General features: G+C 39.7%; 1 long non-coding RNA gene across 1 annotated transcript; it reads left to right on the top strand.

Moving 5' to 3' along the window:
* Positions 1 to 7,328: 7,328 nt before the first annotated feature.
* Positions 7,329 to 24,950, top strand: LOC105853866. The gene is made up of 8 exons (XR_001145625.1): positions 7,329 to 7,692; positions 9,151 to 9,244; positions 14,435 to 14,563; positions 15,512 to 15,682; positions 15,988 to 16,280; positions 16,654 to 16,786; positions 17,778 to 19,624; positions 24,614 to 24,950. It is a non-coding gene; the product is annotated as an uncharacterized LOC105853866 (long non-coding RNA).
* The last annotated feature ends 378 nt before the right edge of the window (positions 24,951 to 25,328 follow it).

Raw genomic sequence — 25,328 nt, 5'->3', positions numbered from 1 at the left:
TTGCCTCTGTGGCCCCTAATATTGCTGTAGTTTCATGGGCCTAATTTTGACCCTTTGCATTAAAACAGAGGCTGCTTGGGACTGTTAAGTGCTTCTTTGCCTCTGTGGCTCCAAATATTACTGTAGTTTCACAGGCCTTATTTAGACCCTTTGCATTAAAGCAGAGGCTACATGGGACTGTTAAAGTGTTCCATTGCCACTGTGATCCCATTACTTCAGTTTCACAGGCCTAATTTAGAACCTTTGCAATGCACAAGAAGATATTTGGGCTGTTAAATGTTTCTTTGCTGCTGTGGCCCCTAATATCATTAGTTCCATGGGCCTTATTTAGACCCTTTGCATCAAAGCAGAGGCTACTTGGGACTGTTAAGTGCTTTATTCCTGCTGTGGTCCCTAATATTACTAGTTTCACAGGCCTTATTTAGACCCTTTGCATTGAAGCAGAGGTTATTTTGGGCTTTTAAGTGCTTCATTGCTGCTGTGGTCCCTAATATCACTTCATTTTATAGGCCTTATTTAGATCCTTTGCATTAAAGCAGAGGCTACTTGGGACTGTTAAGTGCTTCATTGCCACCCTGTTACTTCAGTTTCACGGACCTTATTTAGAGCCTTTGCAATGCAAAAGAAGATACTTGGGCTGTTAAGTGCTTTTTTGTTTCTGTAGTGCCTAACATTACTGCAGTTTCACAGGCCTTATTTAGAACCTTTGCATCAAAGCAGAGGCTACTTGGGACTGTTAAGTGCTTTATTCCTGCGGTGGTCCCTAATATTATTAGTTTCAAAGGCCTTATTTAGACCCTTTTCATTAGAGCAGAGGTCATTTGGGGCTGTTAAGTGCTTCATTGCTGCTGTGGTCCCTAATATTACTTCATTTGCAGGCCTTATTTAGATCCTTTGCATTAAAGCAGAGGCTACTTGGGACTGTTAAGTGCTTTATTCCTGTGGTGGTCCCTAATATTATTAGTTTCAAAGGCCTTATTTAGACCCTTTTCATTAGAGCAGAGGTTATTTGGGGCTGTTCAGTGCTTCATTGCTGCTGTGGCCCCTAATATTCATTTTACAGGCCTTATTTAGACCCTTTACATTAAAGGAGAGGCTACTTGGGACTGTAAAGTGCTTCATTGCCACCGTGGTCCCTATTACTTCAGTTTCATGGACCTTATTTAGAACCTTTGCAATGCAAAAGGAGATACTTGGGCTGTTAAGTGCTTCTTTGTTTCTGTAGTGCCTAACATTACTGTAGTTTCACAGGCCTTATTTAGACCCTTTGCATCAAAGCAGAGGCTACTTGGGACTGTTAAGTGCCTCATTGCCACCATGGTCCCTATTACTTCAGTTTCACAGGCTTTATTTAGAACCTTTGCAATGCAAAAGAAGATACTTGGGCTGTTAAATGCTTCTTTGTTGCTGTGGCCCCTAATATCATTAAGTTCACAGGCCTTATTTAGAACCTTTGCATTAGAGCAGTGGCTACTTGGTTCTGTTCAGGTGCTTCATTGCCTCTGTGGTCCCGGTTACTTCTGTTCACAGGCCTTATTTAGAGCCTTTACATCAAAGCAGAGGCTACTTGGGACTGTCAAGTTCTTTATTGCTGCTGTGGTCCCTAATGTTATAAGTTTCACAGGCCTTATTTAGAACCTTTGAAGCACAAAAGAAGATACTGGGGCTGTTAAGTCCTTCATTGTCACTGTGACTACAGTTTCACAGGCCTTACTTAGACCCTTTGCATTAAGGCAGAGGCTACTTGGGACTGTTAAAGTGCTTCATTGCTGCTGTGGTCCCTAACGTTATACAGTTTCACAGGCCTTATTTAGAAACTTTGCAACACAAAAGAAGATACTGAGTCTGTTAAGTGCTTCATTGTCACTGTGGTCCCTGTTACAACAGTTTTGCAGCCCTTATTTAGACCCTTTGCATTAAAGCAGAGGTTATTTGGGACTGTTAAGTGCTTCATTGAAGCAGAGGTTATTTGGGACTGTTAAGTGCTTCATTGCCACCATGGTCCCTAATATTACTTTATTTACAGGCCTTACTTAGGCCCTTTGCATTAAAGCAGAGATTATTTGGGACTGTTAAAGTGCTTCATTGCTGCTGTGGTCCCTAATGTTATACAGTTTCACAGGCCTTATTTAGAAACTTTGCAACACAAAAGAAGATACTGGGACTGTTAAGTGCTTCTTTGTCACTGTGGTCCCTGCTAAACAACAGCTTTGCAGCCCTTATTTAGACCCTTTGCATTAAAGCAGAGGTTATTTGGGACTGTTAAGTGCTTCATTGCCACCATGGTCTCTAATATTACTTTATTTACAGGACTTACTTAGGCCCTTTGCATTAAAGCAGAGGTTATTTGGGACTGTTAAGTGCTTCATTGCCACCATGGTCTCTAATATTACTTTATTTACAGGCCTTACTTAGACCCTTTGCATTAAAGCAGAGGATATTTGGGACTGTTAATGTGCTTCATTGCTGCTGTGGTCCCTGATGTTATAGTGTCACAGGCCTTATTTAGAACCTTTACAACACAAAAGAAGATACTTGGGACTGTTCAAGTGCTTCATTGCTGCTGTGGTCCCTGTTACTTCCGTTTACAGGCCTTGTTTAGACCTTTGCATTAAAGCAGAGGTTATTTGGGACTGTTAAGTGCTTCATTGCTCCTGTGCTCCCTGTTACTACAGTTTCATAGGCCTATTTAGACCCTTTACATTAAAGTAGAGTCTACTTGGGACTGTTAAAGTGCTTTATTGCTGCCATGGTTCTTAATGTTAGTAGCTTCACAGACCTTATTTAAAACCTTTGCAACACAAAGGAGGTATTCAAATTCATAATTGCAGCTGTGGCCTCTTGATAATATAATATGCCATACTCTCCTACTTTGGTATTAGTGCAGAGGGTACTTGGTGCTGTTAAAAGTACTTAATTGCCGCTGTGGTCCCTCTGTTAGTGTAGTTTCACGTCCCCTCCTCCTTTGCATCACGGTTGATCGGACTTGGGACTGTCACTTTACTTAATTGCACCTGGTATCTCTTCCTTCCTTTTACTCCCTCTGCGTTGTTGCAGAAGTTATTTGGGACTGTTAAAGTGCTTAGATAGTGCCCTGGCTCCTTTCGTTCCTCAGTTTCCTCCTCCTCCCTCTTCATGGTAGCAGAGGGTGCTTGGGATTGTTGGCTTGCTCAGTTGTAGCTGTGGCCCCTTATGTTTTTCTTTCCCCATCTTTGCCTACTTCCTTTGCATTGCTGCAGAGGTTACTTGGGACTGTTACTGTTCTAACGGCAGTTTGTTCCCTTTCCTAGTGTGGTTTCCTATCCCCTCCTGCACCCTGTGCATTGAAATAGGGCAGTGAGTGAGAAGGCCCTGACCTTGGCACTGTTAATGTTCACAGTTGCATCGTCCCTCTTGCTGTGCTGTAAACGAACACCTCACTCGTCCTCCTTGTATTCACCTATGGACCCACTTTGTGTAAGACTTCTGTATTACATGGTAACTGACCAGAGTATTGCAGACCAAGTCCCTTGTACCCTTGATTTGGTACAGCAAGGTGCATTATGTTACTTTTTTCTGGGACTATTTAGGTGCAAAATACCAATGTTCATGAGTCCTTGATTTAAACAAATATCCCATCCTAATATAACTAATATAGCAAGTGATATAATAAGACCCCCTTATCTAGGGGGTCTTAAGGTGCTCGTGCCTTCCTGATAAGCTGATGTCCTGACTTCTTACTGTAAGAGCAGGTGGCACTGAGCACAAGACTTCTTCTTGACCAGTTAACGTATAAAATTGTGCTGGGGTCCCATTCCATCATTTCTCCTTTGCATCGTGGATGCTGAACCAAACTAAGGCTGCTTCTCCTGTGGTGTAAATGTGTATTATTATAGTAGCCTGTGCTCCCGTATGTTAAAGTAGGACCCTGTTTCCTTGCCTTATTTACACTGTGACAGGGGCTTCTGGCTAGCCAATATCCACTCAGAATGTTTGTTCAGACTGACATTTGCTCTTGTACCCATACACTGGGTAAGGACCCTCCCCATTCCTCTGACATTTCAGTCTGCTACTCAAAACCTTACACAAAATGCAGCTCATGTGCACAATCTTAGTTGCCTGATATACATTTTCAGTTGAATTAACTGAGTCCATGGCACCTTTACACCCTCTTTGCTTTACTGCAAGGGGTAATAGCCACTTAAGGTTCCTTTTCCAAACTGTTAGTGTACATACAAAAATTACACTAGTGTTCTTCCCCTTCACATGTCCTTTGAAGGACTGCAGGGTGGTTGACCCATAAGGTCCTATTACTTGGACTGCCAGTATGTGTGAAGGTATTTGTCTGGGTTCCTGTGCACTAATCAAAGATAACTCTTCTCCCCACTCCCTTTGTGACAACCAAGGAGTATCCCCTCCCCAAAATGGTTGCACTGGACAGTCAAGATGCACAAAGGCAAGTGCCCAGAGCCATGCATCTTGGAGCTAAATGAACACAATGCACATGGCTCACCCCACTGGAATCAGATCAACCCCCCCTTTTGCAGTACAGCGGGGTGCTGACCACAGGCCTCTCTTGGCCTGTTGCTGTTTGTGCTGTTGTATATGAATTCCTGTGCACTGGACAAGCCCACCCCTCATCCCCCCTTCCCCTCCCACTGCCCCCTCCCCAAAATGGTTGCACTGGACACTGGACAGTCAAGATGCACAATGGCAAGTGCCCACAGCCATGCAACCTGGAGATTACTATGCATAATTACACGTTTAAATCTATTTAAATAAGATCTTATCCTTTTAGTTCTTTATAGTTAACATGGGGGCTGACCATTATGGCCTCTTCATAGCTTGTTCATATGAGTAGTTATTTTTCATATGCCTGGACTTTGGTAAGGACTTCCTTCTCTTCAATTTTGTTTTAGCTAGGAGTACCCATGACTTTAAGATTGTTATATTTGCACACGGAATATAGTTCTAGTTGAGTACATGGGACATTATTATACATAAAGGCCACTCTTGCCCCTTTGAATTATAGCAGGCCTGCTCTCCCATTCATCTTGTCCTGCCAGTGTACAGAACTGCATTTGTCTGATTCCTTAGGCCCCTTCCCATGACCATTGGAATTCATATGCTTTCTAGTAGGTGCCCACTGCTAACACCTGAACACAAAGACACTTAATGTGTACAATTGGAGTTTTCTACAACCTGTCACTTGCCAGGACTGTTGTACCTCCTTTGTTCTGCTGTGGAGGCAACCATTACCCACCCATCCTCCAGCCCCAACTGCCTTTGGAGTGGACCACTAACCTGCATTATTGGAATTGCCTTCATCAATCATAGACAAAATCATACCTCTCAGCTTTCCTTGTGGACTGGTAGTATGTGTAGTTGCAGTGTTCACTACTCAGTATTTTTTCACTTGGAAAGTTCATGTTCACAAAATGCAGTTTTTCAAAGCATGTCTTATCCCAGAACCCTTGTACCTTCTGCTTTAGAGCAAGGCAATGCTGTTGACCTAATACACTTTCTTTTGTAATTAATTATGCATAATTGCATTTGTCCATCTATTCTGCTGGACTGGGATTGCATCCCTTTTTACCCCCTTTGCTTCAAGGCCATGTTAATGATGAATGAATTCTTCTCCTGAGAATACTAGTGTGCATAATTGTATTTGTAGATCAGTACTGTCAGAAAAGCCATTGGCTTATTGCTGAGGAGTGCTACCATCGCCTCAGCTTTTGGACAATTAATATGCACTAATAACAATGATCAAAATATTGATCATTAGAAAAGACCCTTTTACCTTTCATATACCTTTCATCAGGGAGTGCAGACTGAGGCCCCTTTCTCACTATTGATGTGAATATTTATAGTTCTCTCTTTCCTGTCCTGTTAGAGGAGTACACTTACACTCCCTTGCATTACTACTGCAGCGGCTGCAGACCATACACATTTTCTCCTGGGACTGTAAATGGACAGAAAGGCAGTTTTCCCAAACACTTCCAGCCCTAATTTCCCGTGGCATATACAAGTAAAAACATCATACTATGCCATGAATTTGTCCACCATCTGCCCACACTCCTGTTCCTTTTGTATTGCTCCACTGTATAAAATTCCACGTAGTCATGCTCTACCTCCTTCCCCTCCCCCACCCCTCACCTGTCCTTGAATCCTGATGAACTACTTCAAGTGTTCGTTATTTTCAACTATTAAATAAGACTGCTCCCTCAATCCTCCCCTCGCCCCTGGCCTGCCCCTTTATTGCTGGGGAATGTTTAGTGGGAATGTTTTACCCCTTCCTCTTGGGTAAAAAAAGTTAACAATCTCAGATGTCATTGGTTTACCCACTTTGCATTGTTACAGTGCTTCAGCTGCACGTTCCTTTATCCTGCCAATCTGATAAGGAGCTCCACTTCCTTCTTTGCTTTGTAGTGCTGATTATCCAAAGCCCCCTGTGTTTTTAACTAGCACAGTAATGTTGTCCCAATTTTGAGCCCATCAACCCAAGATGTCCATGTTGTATTTGTGCAGTATTGACTACTGAAAGCAGGTCGAAACTCAGTGGATGGACCGCAATTCCTTTTCCTGCATTTCTTAATGATTCCAATACCAATTGTCACATCCTGGGGACAGGGACCATCCTTGCCCACCTCTGTTACCACTTTACTGGGCAAAATGCTTGAAATAAGCCAGGCCCACAGAGTGGGGTTGCTGTCTTTATTTTCGATGTTCAATATGTATCACTATCCATTGAAAATTGTCTCCCTAGGAAAGAAAAGGTTAGCATTGTCTCTATGTTCTTTCCTGAGCAGATGGCCTGGCTGCAAATCTCTCATCTTAAATATTGCCATTGTTAAATGCCAGTTGCCAGGAGGCAACCAAAAGTTGTTGTTAGTTTTTTATTTTCTAAAGAAAGGTGTGTGGAATGGAAGGTGTAGTTGATAACCTGGTCATTAAATATTTGAAGTCTAAAAATTCATTTGTATCATGTACCTAATGACCAGTGTCTCTCATTTTACTAAGGGTGGTGGGTCTGTGGATAGACCACTGTGACTCTTGCTGTTTTATTATTACTAAAGTTGATGAGTTCTCAAGTGAAACTCTTAAAGACCAGAACCTTTGGTGGGCTCTACCACCATTCATTTTTAGGAAAACTATGGAGACTTTATAGTCCTTAAATTTGTTCATCTGGAGCACCAACCAGTCCAGTCCCTATTTACTTCAACAAGATTATTGTAAGACAATTTAATGAGAGAATGAATATATGCTGAGATGCTTTTGAAAACCATAGGTCACCTTTTATGATTAATCTGTTACATAAAATGCACCCTGTTTTAATTATTTTAATTTAAAGTAGCCCATAGCACCACACTCAGATGAGGATTTAGAACTGATGGGACCAGTTTTCTGTGTTCTATTAAAAGAAAGAAGCCAAGATTCATCATTTTTGGGGGGTATAAACTTTAGCAGTGAGTTGATGCCTGAGAAAGTGGATAACATGCCAGCCTCTGGTATACAAGCTGTTTGGTAGCGGAGAAAATTTAGTAAGGAACTGCTGAAACAAATCACTAGTTTCAGTGTGGCAGTTCTTTGTGATCACTGAAAAAGGATACTATTCCTCTGAGAAGGATGTCAAAAGATCGGCTCAGCTCAGGGTGCAGTTTGCACTAGCTCCTTGGACAGCTGTAAGAAGAGTCTCTGGCTCTTTAGAATACTGTAAGTACTATTTTGTAGCTTCTAAGCAATCTTCTCCCTGTTCTGTTGTCTTTCTTTATGATGCTACTCATAGAAAAGTCATGGAGTCCAATCAGTCTCCATTCCTGTCCCCACCTCATCTGCAGTTTCTACCTCCATCACCACATGCGCTGACCAGCAGGATTCTAGACTATATATTGTGTATCCAGCCCTATGCTAGGTTACACTGAAGTGAGGGGTAGAAATTATGTTATACTGCAAGATCTCTTGTCCTGGAGATGATTGTATTAAGGCACTAATTAAGCACATTTGAAGTAAATTTAGGAAATGATAATCAAGTGCTGTCTTGTATGAACTTTAAGTTGCAGGGCTTTACAAAGTGGGCCCACGAGGGTTTGAAGTGGATAGTACAGAAGAGAAGATTTCATTCTTCTCTTTGATTCATGACATGACTGATAACCGTAAGCTTCTGGACAGTCCAGTGGGTTTATCATAATGTCATTTGTACCTCTTTTGGAGGCATGGAAAATGATGAATGAGATAAGAATTGGCCATTGGATTTGGCTATATGCCAAGGCTGACTGTTGACTATAAAAATCTCATAAACTTGAGGTTTTCAAGGTTCATGGGTTGGGGATATAAATCCAACACATTGTTTCTTTGTATCTTTTTATTCTATCTCTGCCTAAGAACAGATGAAAGCAGTGATGCCATTTTAGTTTGAGATGTTTATGAAATGTTTGGCAAGAAGGCAAATGGGCAAATGTTTTATAAGAATACCTTGACCTTTGCCTACTTTATGATGTATTTTCTATACCTTCTTCCCCTTCTTCTTTTCAATGAGTACTTGGGTAAACCAAAGCAGCTTAGCCATTCTGATGTGTTCTTATAATACTAACACAAAGGTCCAGCTGAAAAGAATATTAATATCAAATTTGAAACATTTTTTTTGTGCACATGCATCTAAGCGGGAACAAGAACCAAATACATGAGCTGGGCTTCTCTTACTGCTCATTTTACTTCATATCCCTATTTTCTCACAGTATGCCTCACCCCCTACCTCTGCCAATGTGTTACAGATATTTGTCTGATGGGGCATAATGTATCAATACAAATAGTCCTGAGCCTTATTGAAAACATGGTCTGTACCATAAGTACAGACAAAACTGAAGTAACTTGTCAGGATAAAATACCCTTTAAAGCAGCAAAGTTGTTTTGAGATCCTAAAGACTATGTGTTTTGAGGAATACTGATTAAAGAAAGTTACTTGAAATGTAACATAGTATAATTGGAAGTTATCTTTGTCGGAAACATGTTCTACATGATAATATGTAGGACTTTGGGATCTAGGAGAAGATATCCACAACCTCCCAGGGTTCTTACACCCCAATTTGAGAAACACTGGTCTACATTTATGAAATCTTTTACTTATATTAATCAACTTAGAGCTATAACTATTTATTGGAATTTGTTTTAAAGGGGTGAAGTCTGATCCGGGTTTGTACTCGTTCTCAAGAAGAAGGACGGGCCAGCATCAGGCGGGTTGAAAGCCTGCGCTAGACAGCATCCCAAGGTAAGTTTTTTTTTTTTTTTTAAAGATTTATTTGTTTATACAGAACTGGGGTACAGGCCAGAGATGCGGAGGGTGGGAGGAGCCACCAGAGACAGAGTGGGGAGCAGAACAGGCAGACTGTCAAAGTACACTGCTGAGGGGAGCAGCGGGCGGGGCGGGCCAGGAGAGATCTGCCATGCCATGTGGTCACCTCCGGGGCAGGCGGGGACCAAACTCATGCAGAAATGGCTTAAGCTTCTTAGTGCTGCACTTTAACCCTCTGCGCCACCAGGGAGGGGCCACAAGGTAAGTTTTACAGTATTTCTGGACTTTGTATTTCAAGTCATTGCTTAAAATAAACTCTAGCAGTTGTAAAAAGGGAAACTCTGGAGATGTTAGCATCTTCAAAATTGAGATGATCTTTATGTTACTGGTATAAATAGCAATACCAAAGACATGATTCCTGTCAGGGGATTTGCTCTCATAGAGGATGCAGAAATATCAGGCATTATGGTGCTTGGTAGGTCGATGAGTACCATAAAAACTTTGGGAAACTTTTTGGGGGTGTGAATGAAGAGGAGTGGAGAGACACTCTTAGTGAGCAAAGTGGTGGCATGTGGGAAATGGAGGGCGTTCCAGGAAGCGGCTTCCCCAGCCAGCTCCGGGCATATAGACTGAGGTCTTGGAGGCACTGTAGAGCTCTTGTTCTTTGCTGGTGCATTTTAATGAAGCACATGTTCTCTTAGATGGAGTGAATCACTTTTTTTTTATCGGTTTTTGGGCAGGAGTGAGATGTTAGCAAAATTATGAAAAAGTTCTGAACTGGGAATGAGAACACTTAACCATTGGTCCTGGTTCTCACCTTGCTTCAAAGCTCGACTTCATTATCTAGGGACTGCAGATGACAGGGACTTGAATACTCCAGCCTCAGAAAATGACATCCGATTGTTTGGAAAGATTTCAAGGGCTCTAAAAAGAACACTTTTGGGGATATTTTTCTGAATTATTGTTATTTCTTTTTTTTTTTTAAGATTTATTTATTTATTCATACAGAACTGCGGTACAGGCCAGAGGGATGCGGAGGGTGAGAGGACCCACCAGAGACAGAGTGGGGAGCAGAACAGGCAGATCTACGAAGTACACTGCTGAGGGGAGCAGCGGGCGGGCCAGGAGAGGTCTACCACACCATGTGGTCGCCTCCGGGGCAGGCGGGAATTGAACTCATGCGGAAGTGGCTTTAGCTTCTCAGTGCTGTGCTTTAACCCGCTCGCCACCAGGGAGGGCCTGTTACTTCTTTTTTGACTTTTCCTCCTTACAGAATCTTAATATATAACATGGAGGGAAGTTCTCTGACCCCAGTTTTTGTGTATCTTTCCCTTTATTCTTTAGCTCTTCTACTTATCTGCTGTATACCAGTCTCAAGCCTTCTGATGTCTCAGGGTTGTGGCTGAATCAACCCTTGTGGTTCTTATTAGATTTTAAGACACTTTCAGTAATAACCATCAGGAAACTTTGAGAGAGACATGGTTTATTACTTAAACTGGGGTTTTGGATCAAAGGTGGGGGCCAATGATTTCGTGCAAAAGCATGGGGAGAGAATGAACAAGCCACAAGCTGCCCAAATGGTCCAAGTTCAAAATCCACCAAAATCTCTAAAAGGAGCTTGGGTGAGGGTACAGCATGATGATCTAATCCTTTAACTGGCAGTAGGTTTATGCATAATAGCCACCTTTGAAGATAGCGCTTTGGCAACCAAAAAAAAAAAGCACTTAAATCAGGCAAGTGCTTTATAAAAAGGAGAAAACTCAACTCTCAGGGCTTATACTTTACTGCCTTTCTATAATTTACCAACATACTTCTTTAACTACCCCACTAAATCATATAATATCACGGTGGCTATGATTAAACACTCATAATAGCTTTTCAGTGTATCTGAACCCTGGCTATTCAGTGTATACCTGGATGGGAATTTGTGACTTGAAGTAAAGAATTTAAAGTTGATCCATGGTGGCTGTTAAAATATTTTATTTGTGAAAGCAACCTGGGAAATTTTTTTTTTTTTGCTACTATAAAGAGAAGAACTGATACCTGAACTGAGTAGTTTCCCCACACCTTGTAAACTTGAATTGCAAAGAGTACTGATATGTATGGTTAAAGCAGCTAAAATCTTCCTCTGCCTCAAGTCTTACAGACTGGATTGGAGGACGCCTTAATTTTTTCACTACCACATTTTGGGATGTAGACAAGTAGCATGTAACATAGGTGTTTTTCAAAATATAACTCAAGTTGGAGCTCAGGTATCTGAGACTAAGCTGACTAGGTGAGTCTGACAAGTTAAACTTAATGACTCTATGCAATTATGTATCAGTTGTAAGGGTGTCACTGAATTGACTATGGTTTTGTTGGTGATTTAGCCTTAACTTGACTGCTCTTTCTTGAACTCTCAAATTAGAGCACTGCCTCAGGCTGTTCAGCTCCTTGTGCATCTTATACAAATGAATTTGATAAAGAGTTCTTATTTGCTTGATCTTAATAGCCAGTTTCTACACTTTCCCCCTCATTTTCAGATTAAATTACCCATACAGCCATATAAACTTTTCCTTGGGTATGAATTTCTTTATCCAGTTTTTTTTTTTTTTAAAACTGAGAGCTTAAATAATTGGAGGTGAAAAGAGAAGGGAAATTCATGTTCCCTATGTAAGGTAGGGAAGAGCCATTCTGTGACTCCCAAGTAAATCTGCCAAAGTACATGTTTACCACCTGAGTAGATTCATTTTTTGGCAGTATCCAAGTGTGAAATTCACCATTTTAAATTTGTTCAACTGGTGTGCTGATTTAAACAAGTGTTCTTATTAATATGATTGTCACATGCATTGTATATGGTTTTGTAATCTAAAACAGCATAACTGGATTGGGCATGATTTTAGTATTTTAGAGTAGATATTAGTTTGAGATACTCCTTCTGAAATCTGTGTAACAATTTTTTTTTAAAGATTTATTTATTTATACATACAGAACTGGGGTACAGGCCAAAGGCACAAGAGTGGTGAGAGGCATCACCAGAGACAGAGTGGGAAGCAGAACAGGCAGATGGAGCAGCAAAGTGCACTGCTGAGGGGAGCAGTGGGCTGGTCAGGAGAGGTCTGCCACGCCATGTATGTCACCTCCGGGGCAGGCGGGGATCGAACTCATGCTGCAGTGGCTTTAGCTTCTTAGTGCTGTGCTTTAACCCGATGTGCCACCAGGGAGGGCCCTGTGTAACAATTTTAAGAGTAGGAAGCTTTTCTACTTTTCCTTTTTTTCACTCAACATTTTGTTATGAACATTTTCAGAAATGTTGAAAGATTTGTTCATTGAATACCCACATACCAGTTAGGTTTTACATTTAATATTTTGCTGTATTTGATTAAACTTTCCTTCAAACAAGAATTTCCCATGAACCCTTTAAGTCTTTGTTGTCACATGCTTGCTATATTAATGTACTTAGCCAAATATTGCTTTTTAAAAGCAGTGTTTTTAAAAAACTGCCACAGAATCTTATCATTATTGGAATGCTCTTTGGCACAAAACACTTTTATATATTGCTCGCCACTGTTCTTTTCTCTAAGCTCCAGTTAACAGAACTAGTTTGCTGCCAATCTGGCAACGCAGTTCCATTATGAGGAAGTTATATAGGGCTGATCCGATTATCTTTATGGTGAAATATAAATATGGTAAAATGTGAAGATACCTCCTATATCTCTGAGAATCTTTGCACAGGCTTCAGAGTTGAAAGACCTATGGGTTAAGATGTAGGTTTAAGTGCCACTTGGCCACCTTCTCGTTGTATAACGTCCAGGGAGGCTCACCTGGATTTTCAGGTTCTTTCTCTGTATATTGAAAATGTTGGATTTCATGATTATTAATATCTCTTCTAGCTGTGTTGCTTGTGTGATTTGTGTAATTTCGAAGTATTCAAGCCAGTTGACTGGCTGGCTATACTTGCTTATTATGTTACTTTGACATTTTGTTGGACTAAGAGATAACAGATTAAGAATCTCAAAATTCTCCTTGGTGGTTGAAGTGTGTGGTGACATGCACCTGAGAAGCTGTGAACTATGCCTCTGAGTCAAATATAGCATTGTAAAATGATGTCACCTTGATTTAAAGATTAAAAAGAAAATCTCAAAATTCTTGTTAATGAATATTGATTCCTAGTGAAAGGTATTACTCTATACCAGTTCCAAAAGGTAGCACTTTCTTTCACCTGAGAATCTTTTTAAGGGAAAGAATGCTCCATAAGTATGTCATCATTATAATAATGAACAAAAAATAGAGAACTTTGATGCTAAAGCAGCCGTACTCTATAAACAAGATCAAAAGATATGATTACAAAGAATAGTTTCCTTTCCAATACTTTACCTAAACAGCCAGAAATGAATTTGAGCTTGGATCTGTTAAATTTTTTGTGTGTGTAAACACACTTGCACATGACATATTTGTTTACCATAATTAGTGGGGATTTTAGGAAGGAGCATAAATAAGGATTGAGAATAATGTTGCCAGGAGATTGTGAAACTTTTCTGCTTATTTTGAGAATATCATAGAGTATCTTTGGACTTTACTGGACATCCTATATAGAGAATAGAGTTGAATAAGTGATGGTTCAAATACTGTTGCTGTAACTTGCTTGGTATTGACATAAAGGTTCTTATAAAGTGGTAATCCTTGATCAGGGATTTGGAAGCCATATCTGGTGCTCACCTCACCTCACCTCACCTCATTTTATAAGTGCTTTTGAGATCTCAAACCTGGCTTAGATCTGTTTCAGTGAGCTCCTATCCTACAGTAAAGGCAGCTACCCAGTTACTAAAAATGCTCAAGTCCATTGCCCCTGTGGGCAGTAGCAGCAGTTACTCTGTTATCACATCTTGAAGCATTTCAGCAACAGATGACCTTTAGGCCATAAATTTAATCAGCGCTTATGGTGGCCATTGGTTTGTTTCTTATTTCCATTTACTTCATTTTCTAAGCTTGACTAATCCTCCTTTCTAAGCTTGACTAATCCTCCTGTGATACTGTCAGCACTCGCCAAACAGGGAGACTGAACAGGTTAGGGAGGAGAGATAGGAGACACTTATACCTAATGCTTCAGGTTAATGCTTCCTAGCTTTTTATCTTGAGTTTTTCTCAGTAATTTTGGTATCTTACTGAACTGTCTTTCTTCTCAAGGACATTCTCAAGTGAGGACTGCAAACAGCTCTATGAATGTCCCACATTTAGCAGATCTTTCATTTTGAAAATCTGGATAATCGCCAGTTAATCTAAGAGGATGACTTGCAGTCCACCTGCAGAAAAAAGGTAGCTTGTGGAGCTTGTTTTTGGGGGGATTTCACTTTCTCCAGATCTTCCTTTAACACAGAACATGAACTATGTTTTTTTGTTTTGTTTTGTTTTGTTTTAGTTTCCATAGATTGTAACTTTTCCACAACGAGTTTGGCCTTTTATTTCCCCTTCAGAGGTAAACCCCAGAGAAGGCTATAAGGGCAAGGCTTGATCCCCATTTCACAACTGAAGAAGGAGAGATGCAAAGCAATAGCTAGTTATAGCTAGTTAGCAGAAGGGAGAGAACAAACCTCTGCCTTCTGATTGGAAAACCTTGAAATTAGTACCATCTTTGGCTGACTGATATTAAGTCTGAGGATTTGCTGATGAATAGGACCAACCTGATCTCTGGTCATGGTCCCGTTTGGGCAGGTCTGCTTTCATTGCCACAGTCATTGTTTTAAGAAGTTGAGGGTTTGTTAATTTGAAAAACAGCTTGCTAAAAGGTAGCAACAAACTCCAGGGTGTTTGTAAGCTATTTATTGACTGTCACATACCTTGCCTTTCTTTTTGAAAAGATTTATGTCTTGTTTTTCTTTATGCAGAGATTTGTTTACCTGTGGTAATGACTGGGGTTTTATAAGCCTGTAACTATTCTTGAGTTCTCATAATATTCTGGGACTTTGGGACTTCGTTATATAAATTGCTCAACATATGTACCATTTAATCTGAGTAGAAAACAATTCTACTGACTTTGGCTACAGCATCTTACCATGTAACCTACAAGATTACATGATGTAATCGTACAAATTAAAAGAGGGGAATGCTACACAACTAGGTTCTACACAGTCCTAAATCGCCACCCCTCAATCGTTCTGTAGCAATGAGTAGATATAGTTTAATCCAGCCACTAGTTGCCCACTGGAACAGACTTTGCAAGTGTACTGCATGTCAGTAATTTATTTTTCTTTTATCTCTTTCCAGATCTCTCTCAGAAGAATAGGCTTGTTGCTTTACAGTGTTAGTGACCTAGTCCCTTTGACGGTCCCTTGGTGGAGATGGGGCATGAGGATCCTCCAGGGGAAAAGCTCACTATCACTGGGCAACAATCCTAATCCAGGAGAGGAGGTTCTACCAAGATTCTTCCTGGGCCAGGTGGGTAGATGAAAATTCAAGACAATTACCACAAATCAGGGATGGGAATGTAGTCCCTAAAAGCATCATTGGTCTTCAACAAAGGAAGGGAGGGTCAGAGGGGGCTCAAAACAGGGGAGAGAAGAACACAAAGGAATAAATATGGTGATGCTTCATGGGTGATATGGTAGTGGCAGAATTATGGGGAATACAATGCTGTAATAATGAAAGAGCCCTTAATCCTGATGTTGTTCTCCAGTAGGTATTGTACATAGCTTTCCACCGAGATTGCTTTCATCATCAGTTGTGTCTGTGCTTTCTTTTAGGAGAGCATGCACATTGCCACCTTTGTGTTACTGGTTCTTGGGCAGATCATCAATCTGGAGCCTCTGGTCTGCAAAGTCTCCCTTGTGGTCCTTGTAGAACTTTGCCAGTCATTTACTTACTTCAAGATGCTTTGGGATGTCCTTGGGATAAAATACAGCAAATTGCTTGGGAAGACAGATGCCTCTCTTTAAGCCATGATGGAAGCTTCACAACTATGATTGGGAACCTGACCAGGCACAAAGTTATATTGCACCAGGCAAGAGCTAAAGAAACAGGACCCGGCATGCCCTAGGTCAGTAATGAGAAGGCTGATGGGGGATTGCAGGTTGGGAGGTGGAGGTGTAGTGTAGTAAGTCCAGCTTTGTACAGATTAGTAATGAACTAAATGAACAAGTTTATGATTGTTTCTAGTGATTCACCAAATGTTATTAGATAAGACATTTCCTATTGATGCCAGTTTCTTATTTTGTTGAATGATGAAATTGTTTTAGTTTTATCTCTAAGGACCTAACAGCTTAAATGCATGCATTTCTAACCCCTCTAGAGACAGTTTCTATAGCTCACTAGTTTGAATCTTCCCGTTAAAATGTGTCGAGTAATCTCTTAATATTTCTTTATGGCATTTACATGGCTTATCTCTCTTTCTCGCTCTTTTTTTCTTGTAGCTCTTGATTGTTTCCTTCATACCTACCAAATCATTAATCCTGCTCAAAGGCAGGGCAGAGAGTATGAAATTTGAACACACCAAAAGAAGATCAACACGCATGGCACACTGATGCTTTAAAATAGCAGCATGAAGTAAGTAGGTGGTGGTATAATCTTGTGAGGGTCACTTCACAGCTGATAACTGTGTATGTGGGGTGGCGTCTGGGGTCTAACATGCAGGGTAGCTTAGTGTGAGATGGAAGGATGACAGTGATGGTATATTGCCAACTGGGTTCACTGAAGCAACTCATAGACATTACAGGTTGTTTACCAGTTGTATCGTAAAGTAAGTCAGCCTCTCTCAAATTGTTTAGGTACACAGCTGAGAGCCTTTGCTACTATTAGAAGACTAAACAACATATAGAGACCTAAAACAAAATAACTTTTTTTTGGCTGAAAGGGTAGCCCTCTTACTTCCTTGTAAGGCAGTCTATCTGCAATTAACATTTAGTGTTAGAGGAAACTCAGTAACTGAATCTGCCATTATAATTGAGAAGGGTATGAAAATCAAGTCCCTTTTCTAAAGGGACATAGACAATGAGGGGATTGACAAGGTGCTCTGTGAAGACCCTTTATATTCACTCATGTATGGCATCTTGTTCAGTTCTTCCCTTAACAGTTGTACCAGAGGCACATATTAAGAGGCACATATTCTGTGCTTAAATCCTCTACCTCTCATTAGGTGATGAGTGTCTGATTGGACAATTAGAGTGTCTGATTAGAGTTATCTACTTGTGAAGGTTAAATGAAATCATGTGCTTAGTACCACACCTGACATGCAGTAAGTAGATGATAACCCAAGAAGCTTCCTCAGATCATTGACATAGGGACTAATAATACCATCTAGTGGCAAGCAAAGTTGCCAACAAGTTTTGGCTCTGTGTAAAAAGTTTCCAAGATAGCACTTTGTAAGTAGAAGAACAGCTGTGTTGGGTTGGTGTAATTTTCACTATTGGTAGTAACATAAGTAGCACTGGTGTTAGTAATAATTGCTTTTTGTAGGTATTAATGAACTTCTTGGTTTTTTTTTGTTTTCTCTTTGTGATGCTTCTTGTGTCTCTCATGTCCTTTCATTGTACAATAGCTTGTCTCTTTTGCATCTTAACCTCTTCTGCTGAATGTCTGCCTCCGCTTGCTATCACTTTCACTCCTAAGTGTGTACTTCTTTGTCCAAGTCTTCCTTGAATGTCTTGGTCTTTCTTCTCTGTCTAAAGTGTGTCTTAACCCATTTCTCTGGTTCTCTTGCTAGTTTTTTTCCAAGTGTATCTTTGTCTTACTGTCTTTTTTGTTCCTAAGAGTGATCTGTGCCTTGTCTTAAGTGTCTTTCTCGTTTTCTCTTTTTTCCCCATTTTTTGCTCATTCTCTTTGCTTTCCTGTATCTGCCTCTTTCACTCTTCATCCCTTTGTGTCTCTGTGTCTCATGCTGTGTGCTTTTTGCTTTCTTGTTCTGCCTACTTCACTTTTTCTCTTTGTTGCTCTGCTTGTTTGTAACCCCTCCCTTTCTTGTTGGTGTGACGTTTCACTTTCTTCTGGTTCTGGTCTCTCTTCTGTTGTTTTTCTTCCATAGCTAATATTTCTCCGGCATTTCCTTTCTGCCTCTTGGCTATCTTCTTTCCTTTATTCCTGCTTTGTGTGCCTCGTGGCTATCTTCTTTCCTTTATTTCTACTTTGTGTGTCTCAGTGTCTCTGCTCATTGTGAATTTCCATTCTAGTGGTCGTCTGTCTGTTTTCTTGGATCTTCTCTTTCCCTTTCTGCTCACCTTTGAGTGTTTCAGCTACTTCATGAATTTGTGTCTCTCCTTCTTTGTTTCATACAAGCCTCACTCCTTGCATATTTTTTGTGCCTCTGTGTGCGCTTTTGTGTGCTTGTCTGTATTCTTTGTGACAAAGGGGCCCCTAACCCCGCCTCTATAGGTGCAGAGTGCCGGCTACCAAAACAAGTGTTGTGTAACTGATATTGATGCCAGACTGTCCTTCTTGCAAGATGCCCCACGACCAAAAGAAGGCCCAAAGGTCTCAACTGAAAGAAGAGCTAAGATAGTAGCAGACTGGCCCAATAGAAGACAGATGTCTTAAAACTATAGACTTAAGACCTGAAAACTGAAGTGGAAAGATACATGTCCCAAGATAGATGGAAAGCTCAGCTGTGAAGCCTTCCAAAAAAGAACCAAAATGTACAGAAGTTGCTGCTTGTTGGACAGATGACTTGAGTTGGATGCAAACTGTCTTGATTCAGAAGGCTCACAACTCTGAGGCTGAAGGCCTAAAACTGCAGACCCATGGAATGTTTGAAACTTAAGATGTATGCTTAAGACCTGACATTAAACAGCTTTAGCTCGGAGATCTGAGACCCTAGGACGGAATGCCCGAGACACACACAGAAGGCTTTAATTCAGCATCTCTAGATGAACAGAGGCTCATGAGGTGGGAAAGCCCATGACCTGGAATATAGGAAGAATAAAATCTCAAACCAGAAGAAATCCCAAGATCAGAACACTAAACTTCAGCTCTTTTCTGTTGCTGTACTGTTTGCTCTTGGTAGTTTTCTCATTTTCCAGTTCTCATATTTCCAGCCCCCTATTTTTGATATCTTTAGATTTCTCACTATGATTCCTGGACCATCTTAAACATTTTTTACCGCAGTTCTGAGCCACTTATCCACTTTTAAGTGTTCTTTAAACTTGCTTTCTCTTCATCTCCATTCTGTCTAAGAGAGGCATGGGTGCCATATTTCAGTCCTCCCCTTTCCTCAAAAGTTCTAGGCTGATGATCAGAGGAATGGCACCAGGTTGCTGGGGGGCAAAAATACCATGCTCTCTAGAAAAAACTTGAAGAGATGTTCCAGGTCAGTTGGAAGAATCAGATAAGAAATACACAGATGTGCCAGCCTGCTGAGAGGTACCAACTACCACCTTACTTCTTTGAGCTTAGGTGAGCAGGAATCCTGGGCTATAGACTTCTTAGTTATGGTTAAAGTGCATTCAAGGATGCTAGGGCCTGGGAGAGGCCCCGAGGAGATAGCTTGAATTCCCTGCTCATTGTAGTGGTCTAGTAATTTGGCAGATTGGGCCAGCCCATCTCTGGGCTTAATATCTACCTCAAGGCTTAAAGGTAATAGAACTGGGAATATTAGCTGACTTAATCCTTTCATTGAGCTCTTTTCTTCCTCCTCATTCACTGAGTATCATGAGGGAAGATGATTTAAATATTTATAAAAAACATTGTAAAACACAGAAAAAACAAAGCGTTCTTAATAATATATTGGCAGCCATGCATGGCTAACATTTGAAAGTGCGCTGTCAGTTGTAAAGCATTATGGAAAAATGGGGATCATCATTCTTTTCCTCTAAAGGGTCATATGGTCTCTGTTTTATTTTTTTTTTAAACAACACTTTAAAAAGAAAACTTACTCTTAGCTCACAAACCAAACAGATTTGGCCTATGGGCCATGGTTTATCACTCCTGATGTAAATGTCAGTGACTGTGTGCTGAATATTAATTTCCTTCTGTGTGCCTGTCCCTATGCCAAGGCACTAAGGATGTAGTGATTAATCATGATCACATCCAGGTGATCAGAATAAAATTATGCCGTGTGCTTTGTAAACTATAAAGCACTTAAAGACTGAGTACTATGCTCATGATAGAAACTGGGAGTTTGATAAAAGAATAATTCATGTATTTGTGGCCAACTTGTTTCAGCTGCTATGATTTTGAGTAAAATTACAGTATTTCATATAGCAGAAAACATTTAGAAATTACTTTTAAAGGTATTAAATTATTTTGATCACTTATAATATGCCAGATAAACTGCATAAGCACTAAAGATATCAAAATATGAAAGATATCACATTATTGAACTGAACATTTCAGAAAGGAAGTGCAAATTAAAAGTGCTTTGTAAACAAAAGCACTATATATAAATACCAGTGGATTACTGCTTATGAGTCAAAGAATAAATATTAATTGGCTGGTTTGTGCCAGCTATTAGTTTGGGTACTATGAAATCCAAGATAGTACTCCCAAGTAATAAGAGGGACATTTATATCCTCTTCTATTTAGCTGTAAGCAATTCATATTGCTTATTTTAGTCAATCAAGAATTTATCAGTGATATAAAATTATTACTGGTATATTTTCCCAGGAAACAGAGGAAAGCCTAATAAATATGATATGCTTTCTAAGCTATAAAGCACTATATAAAAGCATTAGCTATCTTCCATGTGAATAAAACTTTGTGGAAGGTAAACATTGTTGCTACAAAATTCTCATAAGTGTTTGATCCACTGTGAGAAGTGTATAAATAGTTATATAGTCTGGGTGTTTAAATACTTGTTAAATGAATTAATATCAACTGTGCACTATGTGAAATGGGCACTGAAGAGCACAAATTTTTCATTTTGTTGTGCCTGTAACTGAGAATAAGGTCATATATACCTTATAATTTTATTAACTCTAAAGCACCATATAAACATAATGATTCACTTTCTCATTTGGTGCTGAGTACTAGTACCAAGTACTAAGTACTAGTACCACGAATACCGTGGTATCATAGTTATGATTATACTTGATGAAAAATGTCAGACTTTGAACATTTGTTAACTGTTGAACAGTTTGAAAGGATATGTAAGAGATTAAGTCTCATGAATGCAAGAATGGAAATTAACTATTTCCGGTATATGTGCCAGTCTCCTCTTTAAGGCATGAGAAATATAAATTGTGTCATGGGTAATAGAAGATGATATCTAAAATCAATTTATAAGCTTTATTCTACTATACATATATGTATATGTGTGTGTGTGTGTGTGTATATATATATATATATATATATATACATATATAAACTATCTGCTGAATGTACATTGATTTATTTTACTCTGTTTTATCCCCAGAGATAGCAGCTGGGGCTACAAAAATTTCATTATTATTGAGCCTGCAAGAGGGATCTGTGAGTGCAAATTTACAAAGCCAACTGTTTTGTACAGATATAGGAATTTACTGTTGGCTTAATGAAAGAATAATGATTACTTTCTATGAGGCTCAGAATGTCTCGGGTCCTAGGATATAAAAATAATTTTATCATTATCAGGTGCTCACAGAGGAAATGAGGTTTAAGAGTCAGATTGAAAGTTACTTACCTACTGCTTAAAGCTTATTTGATGACAAAAACATGGGGAAAATGACTTTCTTTAAGGAGTTATACTAAATGCTGAAATTGATGGAGAGAGAAAATCCAGACAAAAAGTCTCCTTGCTCCCTGGCCTGACAGAAGAGATGGGCAATTAAAAATAGAAAAATGAAAAACCCGAGATGTGGTTCTGCATCAGTTTTTAAAATTCTGAATGCTGAAAACAGAGATGAGGTAGATTTACCATGGCCTGGCTTGGAGACATTAAAAGAATAAAAATAAATGGCTCAGATTTGCTGTTCGATTCAGTTGATGAACGGAACATCTTTCATGTGGATGGAGTATGTCACTCTAGGCCCTGACTCTTAAGTGAAATGGACCTAGCCTTGAGGGCATTACGTCACAGATCATTGCTAAAGATACAGAACAATCTTTGACGTTTGAATGAATATTTGAGTGCCTTTTCTCTCAAGGTACAATGCTAGATGAATTATTCAAGTTCATCTGGTCCATAAGACCCATTGGTTTGCCTTACAGATTTAAAAAAGAAAAAAAAAGACACTTTTTTTTTCCCATCATAAAATTAAGATATTTCTCCTAGCTCTTTCCCAATGTTACTGGCTCATTGACCTAGTTTGAAACCAGAGGACTGGTAAAGGACTCAGGATTTGTCCTTTAGTTGATTAATTTACATTCTGAATTTATTCTAGTTCAGTTGTTTTAAGATGAGAATGAAAACGAGCCACTGGTTTTAAAAGTATTTGCTCATGTCTCCTGACTTCTGATTTGAGGAGACACATGGCAGTGAAAAGATTTTAGATTTTCCATATCTTGTTAAAATTTATTCTCCCTGAATAAATTACTATTCTTAGGTGCTGAGGAGAATAAAAAGATTTGAAAGACTTAGACTTGAAATGCACTTTAATCTCACTACGTTATGTTGGAAACACAAGAAATTTAATAAGAGACTGCAATTCTATCTTTAGTTGAAAAAACTTTATTGAACAGCTGTGGTATTAAGGCACTAAGAAGGAATGCTTAAAAGGTCACCTTCTCCTTGGCATGTTTTATGAGCAGGAACAAAAGGATGTTTTATTTATTCATTTTTATGAACATTGAAAGTGATGCTAAATGCTAAAGGAAATATATCTGGTGCTAATGGCACCTAGTCTGACTTAGAGAGACAAAAAGCTAAGCACGTGAAACTTCATTAAATGGAAGTGTCTAATTCAAGACATCGTGCTAATTCCTAGACTGAAAATAATCAGAGATTTCGACCTAACACTTCCTTATTAATTGATATGGAGACTAGATTATGAGTGGTTACTGCTCATTCATTTTATGTATTCTTTTATTCTCTGTAATTCAGTGCCTAATACGTATAAATAATGCCCTTTGGTAGGTTCTTAGTTGGCCTCAGAGAAATGAAAAATGAATGCCTCCCCAGAGAACTTAAACATGTTTTCATTTGGCCTGTTTTCTTGTTCTGGGCATGGCTTAGCCCCCTAAATAACACTGTGGGTTATTCCTACGTCATGTTTCTTCTCTCTGGCCACTACAATAAGCAGGGAGTTCTACTGAGCTTGCTCCTTAAGTTGCAGGAACCCTCCTCAGACGCTGTTTAATTGGTCCCCATAAAAAATGGCTGCGACTATGGGTGGTCAGAAGGAGGGTTGACAAACAACTAATACCAGAACCCCAGTCCCATCAGTATGGTTCTTGGGACTGAGCCCATACTCAAGCCACGATGGGTTTTGAAACCTGTTCACCACTTTTGTCTCTTTTGAATGCTTTACCTGTTTATATTCTGATAAATATATGCTGGCTACATAAATCTCTTCAAAGTACAATCCTCAGAGAGTACTTAGCAAAATGGAGATGGAGATAGGGTTTCTATTTTGCAACAGTTCTCAATTTATATCTCAGATGATTTACCATCAATCTGGTCAAGAAAAGATTTATAGTAAAATAGTGTCATTGAATGAAAATAGCTCAGCATTTTTATGCTAAGTGTTAATTAACATCAACAAAATAAAAATTGGAAGTGATTGGCAAAAACCAGGAGGGAAAAAATACCCCAAAACAATCCATTAAATGTGGACCCGAATGGGCTTTGACCTTTTCTATATTTATATCACTCACAGAGGGTGGGATAGGAGGAAGAGTGAAAGAAATGGTCAAGCCTATTTCTAAGGTCAGCCTGCCTTTGTTCTGGATTGGTTTTAGGGCATTACTACCTCCAGGTATAAATTAAGATTGCTTTTGTAAAGTTGAGTGCAACTTCCAATAATTGGTCACTGTTGAGATGAGAACAAAGTCTTTTGTTCCCACTGATTCTGTAAGTTTTTGAGAAACAGCAAGTTTTGGCTGAATCAACTCAGCTTTGAGTTTTATAGTCACGAGATTCATTGAATCAGTGTGCCCTCTCCATCATAAGGAAGCCTTAAAGCAGGAGTCAAAATTCACTGAAAATAAAGCCTTTATGTAATTCACACACACTTTCAAAGTGTCTAAATTTTAGGTTACATGGCAAGCCAACAATAGTATTTATAAATCAAAAGCAAATATGTGAATGACAGAATTGGTGAAGGGCACAAAATTTGAGGATTTCAGGTTGAAGTTTCTTGTTTTTACTTTGTTGCATTTTAATTTAAGCACTGGATACATCTGAAATACTGACCTTTGTCTTTTAATGCCTGCCATTAGCTAAACTCATTACCCTTCCTTTAGCTCGGGGTGGGGGTACATTATTGGAAAGTAGAAAGGAGAAAATAACTAAAGGCCTTCCTTTCACAGTTTCTGGCATCTTAAGACTACCACTACTGATAAAACAAGAATAAGAGAACTTACTATCATCTGATTTTGTGGCATAAATGAAGTTGTGAACAAATCCGATATTAAAGGAAAGCTCTTCATCGCTACCCTTCTACCTCAAAGAGAATCTTAAACCAAAGTGCTTCGGTAAATGAAAGACATATTTTGACTTATGAACTGATGGAAAATGCAGACTCTGACCCTTCAGTGGTTTGAAGATTGACCAGTCTTGCTCAGTATTGGGACCTCCAAAGAGTAGTTTAAAGCCATCTGCATGTGACAACTAAGAAAATGGGAGAGTTTGTTTTCCAATGTTAAATAAAATAATACTTTGAAAACTTTGTATATTGATGTGAGAAGTTCTAACACTCTTTCCTCCAAAGCACAGTAGTTATCTCACTTTCTTTTCTCTCTGTCTCCGTTGGGGCCGGAGGGCACTTGCAGGGCTGGTGGGCAGTCTGGGCCTGGCACCCAGTAGGTGCTAGTGGGGCCAGCAGCACTTTGGGGGGACAGATTCCCCACGGTGTGAGACATTTCCCTGACTTTTCCCATGCCGGGAGCACCCGTTGATAATGCTCAGTGACCAAGGCCTCTGGTGCTGCCTCAGGGCGAGGAGGGGGCCAGGGGGGTTGATCCTGCTGAGCCCTGGTACTCAGAGCTGCAGGCTGAGGGGGAACCTTTTTCCTGGGTAGCATCC

The sequence above is a fragment of the Condylura cristata genome, unplaced genomic scaffold (assembly GCF_000260355.1).
Source record: "Condylura cristata isolate star-nosed mole 26May11 unplaced genomic scaffold, ConCri1.0 scaffold00019, whole genome shotgun sequence".
Lineage (NCBI taxonomy): Eukaryota > Metazoa > Chordata > Mammalia > Eulipotyphla > Talpidae > Condylura > Condylura cristata.
The sequence above is the reverse complement of the archived record's forward strand: the minus strand, read 5'-3'. Positions and strand labels throughout refer to the sequence as shown.